This window comes from Lithobates pipiens, unplaced genomic scaffold (genome assembly GCF_037356315.1).
Source record: "Lithobates pipiens isolate NorthernLeopardFrog02 unplaced genomic scaffold, aLitPip1_a1.2 Scaffold_8, whole genome shotgun sequence".
Lineage (NCBI taxonomy): Eukaryota > Metazoa > Chordata > Amphibia > Anura > Ranidae > Lithobates > Lithobates pipiens.
Genome location: NW_027507903.1, coordinates 657,378,219 through 657,388,354, shown reverse-complemented (window position 1 = coordinate 657,388,354; position 10,136 = coordinate 657,378,219).

Sequence of the window (10,136 nt, the reverse complement as noted above, 5' to 3'; positions counted from 1 at the left end):
ACTTTGTCACTATGATGATGAGGACAATGGCCTATTCCCCACAACTCTGGTAATTGGGGTCAGGACTGGTATGGCATGAGGTCTCTCCAAATTCCATACCAGACCCTTATCCAAGTATGCAGCCTGGAAAGCCAGGGAAAGAGGAAAGAGCACGTGGCCCCTCCTACTTCCTCCTATACCTTACCAGACCCTTATCTAAATCTGCAGCCTGGCAAGCCAGGAAATGAGGGAAGAGCATGTGACCCCTCCTCCTGAACCATGCCAGGCACTATGGCCTTGAAATGGGTGGATTTTTGCCAGGAGGAGCCCCCTTGCAAAGCACCTTGTCACCATGTTGATGAGAACAAGAGCCTCTTCCACAGCTCTGATCTGGTAGATGTGGTGGTCAGGACTGGTATGAATTTTAAGGGGGACCCCTACAAGAAAAAAAAAATGAAAAACTAGCCAGAGGTCCCCTAGAACCCCCAATCTTTATGCCAGACGCCGGACTGCACGCTGAAAAAGTCCGCTGAAGCCCACACACGAGCGGACTGTCCGCTGAAATGTGTTTAGACGGACTAAGTACGCCATACAGTCCGCCCGTGTGTACGCGGCATAAGAAAGAATAACACACAGCACACCTCACCAATCTAAGTTCCATTTCAGTTCACAACTAAATAAATAACCAAGAAAGTATCCTTCCGTGTATAAAGTAACAAAGTATATATCTTCACCGCAACACAAACCAGATACACCATGTCCTCTATTGTTAATAAACATGATACAAAAAAATAAAAAACAAAAGTAAAAGGTCTTCTAACTAAATGAATAAAGTCCAACAAAGGAGGACATTGTTATCTAGTCTGTGTTGCAGTGAAGAAATATACTTTATTACTTTATACAGATATTGTTACTTTATAAAAAGATACTTTGTTGTTTTTTTGATTTTTTTAGTTGTGCACTATATGAAATGGAACTAAGATTGGAGAGGTGTGCTGTATGATTTTTTATTATGCTTTGTTGAGTGTTTATTATGTTTTATTATGTGGCCAATAGGCTTCTTGTAGACCAGTGATATTGAATAAAAAATTCACGGAGGTCGGTCAGTAAAAATGTTTCTCAGCAGAGGTCCAACTCATAAGTGTCCGCATAAGGGTTTGCCCTTACAGCAGCTGTCTCCAACAGAGTAATATCTTACATCGGGTGTTTCCATCAGCTTGCCCCCTTGGATCAGGTGTCCCTATCAGAGTCGCCCCTTACATCACGTTTCCACCATCACAGACCTCCCTTACATCAGGTGTCCCCATTACAGTGCCCCTTACATCAGGAGGCCACATAAGTATTTCCTCTTACAGCAAAAGTCCCCAACAGAGTATCCTCTTAGATCGGGTGTCTCCATCAGATTGCCCCCTTGGATCAGGTGCCCCCCCATCAGATTCCCCCCTTACATCGGGTGTCCCCATCAGAGTGCTCCCTTTATATCAGGTGTCCCCATCAGAGTCCCCCCTTACATCAGGTTTCCCCATTACAGTGCCCCCTTACATCAGGTGTCCCCATCATAGTCTCCCTTATATCAGGTGTCCCCATCATAGTCTCCCTTATATCAGGTGTCCCCATCATAGTCTCCCTTACATCAGGTGTCCCCATCATAGTCTCCCTTATATCAGGTGTCCCCAGCATAGTTCTCCTTACATTAGGTGTCCCTATCAGAGTGCCCCTTACATCATGTGTCCCCGTCAGACTGCTCCCTTACATTAGGTGTCTCCATTAAAGTGCCCCTAACATTAGGTGTCCCTACCACAGTTCCCCCTTACATCAGGTGTCCCCATCACAGTGCCCCCTTACATTAGGTAAAGAAAGTAATGTCACCAGCACACTAGGATCTCCAAAAATGGGTCCAAAATTTTAATCAGCGATCACATAATTACAGCAGAAAGTGATGTTTTCGGAGCCACGCAGGACCCCTTCATCAGGTATGTGTCCCCATCACAGTGCCCCTTAAATCAGGTGTCTCCATCATAAAGCCCCCTTACATCAAGTTGCCTATCACAGTACTCTCTTACATCAGTGTCCCCCATCAGAGTGCTCCCTTACATCAGGTGTCTCCATCAAAGTGCCCCTTACATTATGTGTCGCTATCATAAGTCCCCCTTACATCAGATGTCCCCATCACAGTGCCCTCTTACATCAAGTGTCCCTATCACAGTGCACCCTTACGTCAAGTGTCCCCATCACATTGCCCCTTAAATCAGGTGTCCCCATCAGAGTGCTCTCTTTTATTAGGTGCCCCCATCAAATTGCCCCCTTGCATCAAGTGTCCCTATCACTGCCCCCTTATATTAGGTGTCCCCATCAGAGTGTCCCCTTCACAATGCCTCCTTACATCAGGTATCCCCATTAGAGTGCTCCTTTATGTCAGGTGTCCCCATCACAATGCCCCCTTGCATCCAGTGTCCTTATCACTGCCACGTTACATTAGGCTTCTCAAACCCGAGTGCCCCCTTACAACAGGTGCACCCATAAATCAGGTGGCACCCATGCCCCCGTACCTTGTAGTGCCAGGAAGGCAGGACTGGTATGAAATTTAAGGGGGACCCCTACAAGAAAAAAAAAAATGAAAAACTAGCCAGGGGTCCCCTGGTCCCCCAATCTTTATACCAGACCCTTATGCATGTATGCAGCCTGGCAAGCCAGGAAAGGAGGGGAGAGCATGTGACCCCTCCTCCTGAACCATGCCAGGCACTATGGCCTTGAAATGGGTGGAAATTTGCCAGGAGGAGCCCCCTTGCAAACCACCTTGTCACCATGTTGAAGAGAACAAGAGCCTCTTCCGCAGCTATGGCCTGGACTGGTATGAATTTTAAGGGGGACCCCATACAAGAACAAAAAAAATAGCTTGAGACACTTTGCTGTTGAAATGGGTGGTATGGTGCCAGGCCCCCCCCCCCCTGCCCCGAAATAACTTTGTCACTATGATGATGAGGACAATGGCCTATTCCCCACAACTCTGGTAATTGGGGTCAGGACTGGTATGGCATGAGGTCTCTCCAAATTCCATACCAGACCCTTATCCAAGTATGCAGCCTGGAAAGCCAGGGAAAGAGGAACGAGCACGTGGCCCCTCCTACTTCCTACTATACCTTACCAGACCCTTATCAAAATATGCAGCCTGGCAAGCCAGGAAATGAGGGAAGAGCATGTGACCCCTCCTCCTGAACCATGCCATGGGTGGATTTTTGCCAGGAGGAGCCCCCTTGCAAAGCACCTTGTCACCATGTTGATGAGAACAAGAGCCTCTTCCACAGCTCTGATCTGGTAGATGTGGTGGTCAGGACTGGTATGAATTTTAAGGGGGACCCCTACAAGAAAAAAAAAATGAAAAACTAGCCAGAGGTCCCCTAGAACCCCCAATCTTTATGCCAGACCCTTATGCATGTATGCAGCCTGGCAAGCCAGGAAAGGAGGGAAGAGCATGTGACCCCTCCTCCTGAACCATGCCAGGCACTATGACCTTGAAATGGGTGGAATTTTGCCAGGAGGAGCCCCCTTGCAACGCACCTTGTCACCATGTTGATGAGAACAAGAGCCCCTCCCGCAGCTCTGGTCTTGTACATGTGGTGGTCTGGACTGGTATGAATTTTAAGGGGGACCCCATACAAGAACAAAAAAATTGCCTGGGACACTTTGCCCTTGAAATGGGTGATATCTTGCCAGCCCCCCCCCACCCAAAAGAACTTTGTCACTATGATGATGAGCACAATGGCCTATTCCCCACAACTCTGGTAATGGGGGTCAGGACTGGTATGGCATGAGGTTTCTCCAAATTCCATACCAGACCCTTATCCAAGTATGCAGTCTGGAAAGCCAGGAAAAGAGGAAAGAGCATGTGGCCCCTCCTACTTCCTCCTATACCTTACCAGACCCTTATCTAAATCTGCAGCCTGGCAAGCCAGGAAAGGAGGGAAGAGCATGTGGCCCCTCCTCCTGAACCATGCCAGGCACTTTGACCTTAAAATGGGTGGAATTTTGCCAGGAGGAGCCCCCTTGCAAAGCACCTCATCACCATGTTAATGAGAACAAGAGCCTCTTCCACAGCTCTGGTCCGGTAGGTGTGGAGGTCTGGACTGGTATGAATTTTAAGGGGGACCCACTACAAGAACAAAAAAATAGCCTGAGGCACTATGAAATGAGTGATATTTGCCAGGGTGGACACTATGTTGGTGAGGACAAGGCCCTATTCCCCACAACTGTGTTAATGGGGGGTCAGGACTGGTATGGCATGAGGTCTCTGCAAATTCCATACCAGAACCTTATCCAAGTATGCAGCCTGGTAAGCCAAAGAGTGAAGAGCATGTGGCCCCTCCTTCTTCCTCCTGAACCATACCAGACCCTTATTTAAATATGCATCCAGGAAAAGAGAGAAGAACATGTGATCCCTCATCCTTAACCATGCCAGGCCCTTTGCCCTTGAAACGGGTGGTATCTTGCCAGGGGGGACCTCCCTTGCAAAGCACCTTGTCACTATGTGGATGAGGACAACGGCTCTATTCCTCACAACTGTGGTGATGGGAATAAGGACTGGTATAAAAATGGCATGAGGCCCCCCCCAAATTTTATACCAGAGCTTTATCTAAGTATAAAGCCTGGAAGAAAAGGAGGGACAATCATGTGGCCCCTACTCAAACTATGCCAGGCCCCATGCCCTAAAAATGGGGGGGGGGGGGTACCTTGCCAGTGGGGAACTTCCTTGCAAAGCACCATGTCCCCATATTGATGAGAACAAGAGCCACTTGCACAGCTCTCATCTGTTGGATGTGGTGGTCAGGACTGGTATGAATTTTAAGGAGGACTTCGGACAAAAAAAAAAAAAAAAAGCCTGAGGCACCATGTCCTTCGAAATGGGGGGGGTATCTTGCCAGGGGGATTCCACCCTTGCAAAGCACATTGTCACTATGTTGATGAGGACAAGGGCACCTTCCCCACAACTGTGGTGATGAGAGTAAGGACTAGTATGAATTTTAGAAGGGACCCCATAAAAAAAATGGCTTGAGGCCCCCCTAAATTTTATACCAGACCATTATCTAAGTAGACAGCCTGGCAAGCCAGGAAAGGAGAGACAAGCATGGGGCCCCCCCTCCTCCTGAACAATGCCAGGCCCCATGTCCTAAAAATGGGGGAGGTACCTTGCCACGGGCAGGACCCCTATGTGAAAACACCCACCCGGTCACCATGTTGATGAGAACAAGAGCTACTTCCACAGCTCTGATCTGTTGGATGTGGTGGTCAGGACTGGTATGAATTTTAAGGGGGACCTCCAACAAAAAAAAAAAAAAAAAAAGCCTGAGGCACCATGTCCTTCGAAATGGGGGGGGGGTATCTTGCCAGGGGGATTCCACCCTTGCAAAGCACATTGTCACTATGTTGATGAGGACAAGGGCACCTTCCCCACAACTGTGGTGATGAGAGTAAGGACTAGTATGAATTTTAGAAGGGACCCCATAAAAAAAATGGCTTGAGGCCCCCCTAAATTTTATACCAGACCATTATCTAAGTAGACAGCCTGGCAAGCCAGGAAAGGAGAGACAAGCATGGGGCCCCCCCTCCTCCTGAACAATGCCAGGCCCCATGTCCTAAAAATGGGGGAGGTACCTTGCCACGGGCAGGACCCCTATGTGAAAACACCCACCCGGTCACCATGTTGATGAGAACAAGAGCTACTTCCACAGCTCTGATCTGTTGGATGTGGTGGTCAGGACTGGTATGAATTTTAAGGGGGACCTCCAACAAAAAAAAAATAAAAATAAAGCCTGAGGCACCATGTCCTTCGAAATGGGTGGTATCTTGCCAGGGGGACTCCACCCTTGCAAAGCACATTGTCACTATGTTGATGAGGACAAGGGCACCTTCCCCACTACTGTGGTGATGAGAGTAAGGACTGGTATGAATTTTAGAAGGGACCCCATTAAAAAAAAAAGGAAAAATGGCTTGAGGCCCCCCTAAATTTTATACCAGACCATTATCTAAGTAGGCAGTCTTGTAAACCAGGAAAGGAGGGAAAAGCATGTGGCCCCTCCTCCTGAACCACACCAGGCACCATGCCCTTGAAATAGGGGGTACCTTGCCAGGTGGGAACCACGATGCAAAGCACCTTGACACCATGAAGGGCCTCTTCACCACAACCCTGGCCCAGAGGTGGTGAGGGTCAGGACTGGTATACATTTTTAGGGTTACCACATACAAGAAAAAAGAAGAAAAACGGCATGGGGGTTCCCCTCCCCCAAATTTTATACCGGACCCTTATCCAAGTATGCAGCCTGGCAAGCCAGGAAGGGAGGGGAAGAGTATGTGGCCCCTCCTCCTGAATCATGCCAGGCCCTTCAAATGTGTGGTACCTTACCACCTTGTCATTATGTTAATGAGGACGAGGGCCTTTTTTCCACAACCCTAACCCAGTGCTGGTGGGGGTCAGGACTGATATAAATTTTAGGGGGGAACCCCATACAAAGAAAAAAAAAGAAAAAAAATGCCATGAGGTCCCCCCAAATTTTATACTAGACTCCTACCCAAGTATGCAGCCTGACAAGCCAAAAACAGGGGGAGAGCGTGTGGCCCCCCTCCTTCTTCCTCCTGAACAATACCAGGCCTTATGCCCTTGAAATGGGTGGTATCTTGCCAGGCAAAGCCTTACAAAGCACCTCATTACCATGTTGATGAGGACAAGGGCCTCTTTCTCACAACCCTGACCCAGTGACGGTGGGGGTCAGGACTGGTATGAATTTTAAAGCAGGGACCCATAGAAGAAAAAAAAAAAAAAAATGGCACGAGGACCCCCCAAATTTTATACAAGACCCCTACCCAAGTATACAGCCTGACTAGCCACAAAGGGTGTAAGAACATGTAGGTCCTCCTCCTGAACCTTGCAAGGCCCTATGCACTTAAAATTGGTGGTACCTTGCCACCTTGTTGTCATGTTTATGAGGACAAGGGCCTCTGCCCTAAAACCCTGGCCCAGTGGCGATGGGGGTCAGGACTGGTATACATATTAAGGGTGACCCCATAGAAGAAAAAAAAGAAGAGAAAAATGGCATGAGACACCCCAAATTCCATAGCAGACCCTCCAGAGGTCCTATTAATCAAGATGAGTGGAAATCCACTTTGGAAAGGGAACATGCTTTACTCATTCAGGCCCCCTTCGCACATGTACCACTTGTCATGGACCCCAAAGTTGCATGAAAACTCCCACTGTTTCCCCAATGAGTATTGTTCATATCTGTGCGACTTAAAGTCTCAGTGACTTTAAAGTAGTTCCTGCACTACTTTGGTCTGACTTTCATGCACTATGAGGGCCATAGACTTCAATGTAAACCCTCAAAAGTCGCATGAAAATCGCGCCTGAATTATATGAAGCACGCACAGGCACATGGTCAAAGCCAAAGTTGCATTCTTCCAAAGTCCCATCAAAGTCGCACAAGTTTGAAGTCTTAGTAAATCAGCCACATGTTATCAAAAGGAGTACTTTCTGGAATGATCATCCGATCCTTGCTTTCTTACACTGGGCATATGCAACCAGAGAAGTCTGAAAGCGGGAATTCTAATCGGGCATGCTTGCTCCAGGTCAGGGGCAGTGGACCCACCAAATGGGTAATAGACTGGCATCCCCAGCTTTGTGCGATCTTCAAGGCATGTGACAAAAGGGTGTGCAAATCACAAAACTGGCTGAACAGAGTTAGAAATCTTTTGACACGTAGACACCTAGTTATAAAAAGAAAAATTTTGAGCGAATGCCACAAGCACGTGCCCAGTGGTCATGAATTTTGTCCATATTTTGCTTAATATATGTGGTGCAGTGAGCTCAGGGAAAGGGCAGTGCTGAAACCAGGGACCTTGCCGTATTAGGTTCAATATTAGTGATAGGTGCTTCTATTAAAATCTAAGTTGGGGGAGGGGGGGGGGGATTTTGTCATCATATTCTGGGCATTTTAGGGCTAATGGACCATGGAGGACATGTACCCATTGCACAAAAACAAAACAAAAATATCTGGAAGGTAAAGAATAGTAAGACTTTCATGGACAGCAACATAATGCATAACGTAGCAGAACTCCAAGTTCTTATTATATTATGTTCTTATTATATCATTAAGAAGGTCGTTTTGGCTGTGACCCCTGATTTTTATCCAGTGGTGAAAAGCTGGTGAAAGTAGCATCCACAGAGGATCGAAGGAGCTTTGATTGCAGGGCCAGAGGCGTAGATAAGGAGGAGGGTCAGGGGGGTCCAAACTCCAATTTTGTATCTATGGTGATTTTCTATGTTTATCTTGATATACATTGCATTTATTATGTTATATCTATGCTTACTCTCTGTACTTTCTCTATGTACCAAATAAAAATCGTTTGTAAACAAAAAAATACCATATGTTCCTGCCAGAAGATCAAACCATACGTTCCTGTCCATTGTGTAGCTGTAAAATAAAAAGATAGACCTGCCTTGCCTCGGCACTGTTTTGTCCTGCAGAACCTGCTTGCCCTTTACTACCACCTCCATGTGCAGAACCTGTGCCCCTTCCTTTCAGCCTGCCAAATAGTCTTCTACACAGACCGTCAGCTCCCCCCTAAACTACACCAACACACACTGACTAACGGCTACCAGGAACCCCCCTTGTATAGTGAGGGGGTGGGCACATAACAACCCCCCCCCCATTATCAGCCTGAGCCAGCTTACCTAAGTTCAATGGCCAGGCACTGCATTATGGTTACACGGAACTTGACAATGTTCCACAGTACTTTGCCAGGACCACAAATTTTAAACCCACTGGCTCTACCACAAGCACATGGTAGTGGTGAACTCCCATCAGTCTTACCTATAAGGCTCCAGTAAGGAGTTAAAGGCTACAGCGGGGTTAATAATGGGGATTACGGCTGATGAGAGGTAGCAGAATGCATTGTGTGTGTGATCTGGGTGGGGTATGTCATACTGGTTGCCAGGTACCTATAATGTCCGTAATGAGGATCAGCCAAGATCCATATAAGCCCGACCTCTCTTTGAACTCACAACTCACCCAACCGGTCTGTACTCCAACCCTGCCTTCAAGAAAAATATACAAGAATGGTCTGGTGCCACCAGTGCTGCACCTCTATCCCTAGTAATACATATAAAAAAAAAAAAACTATGCCCTGGGACTTTGAGGTACCACACATGGCTATTAGAGATAAAAGGTCTATACAGTTGTCATTTTTCAGCACATACAATAACGGCAAGCCGATTAGTAGAAGTTTGAATAGATGACACATGCTTTAAAACTGGAAACTGTCAATACAGGATTGGAAAAAGCCATATAAAAAAATAAAATAAAACTTGACACGTTTCGTGATCCACCGCTCACTTCCTCAGGAGTGGACGCACATAAAACCTGTCTATAGAACATCAGTTTTCGAATATACCGCATAGTAATACATGGTATCTAACAAACCATAGGGGGCATCATAGAAGACCCCTTATTTACACATCAGCGGAGCCTGAACACCACAAAAACCATTCCCATCCGGTGGCAGTTAGGTACGTCTGGCCCGGGAGCTTTAGGAGCGGAACCAGGGATGACTTACAGTGGAACAGATGGAATGTAGATGCAGCAAGTGTAGAATATAAAATATGTCCATACATACAATCAAAAGTATTGAGACACCTGCCTTTACACTCATAAACTTTAGTGACATCCCGGTCTTAGTCCATAGGGTTCAATATTGAGTTGGCCCTTTGCAGCTATAACAGCTTCAACACTTCTGGGAAGGCCGTCCACAAGGTTTAGGAGGGTGTCTATAGGAATGTTTGACCATTCTTCCAGAAGCGCATTTGTGAGGACAGACACTGATGTTGGATGAGAAGGGCCTGGCCCACAGTCTCTGCTGTACCTGTGAAATCAATGGGGGGGGGGGGGGGGGAAATCACAAAAAAATAAAAATTGTATCAAAATAAAAAATTTTTTCGGTGGGATGGGTGCCCCTGAATGGCAGTCCCTATATTGGGGCAATAGCTATGGACCCCACCTCCCCCATAACATTCAGGGGATTGCCATTAGTGGGGGCTATAGATATGAACTCCTTGCCTCCTCTGTGTCATCTAGGGAATGGCCAGCAGAGGGGGCAGTAGATTAAAACCCCGC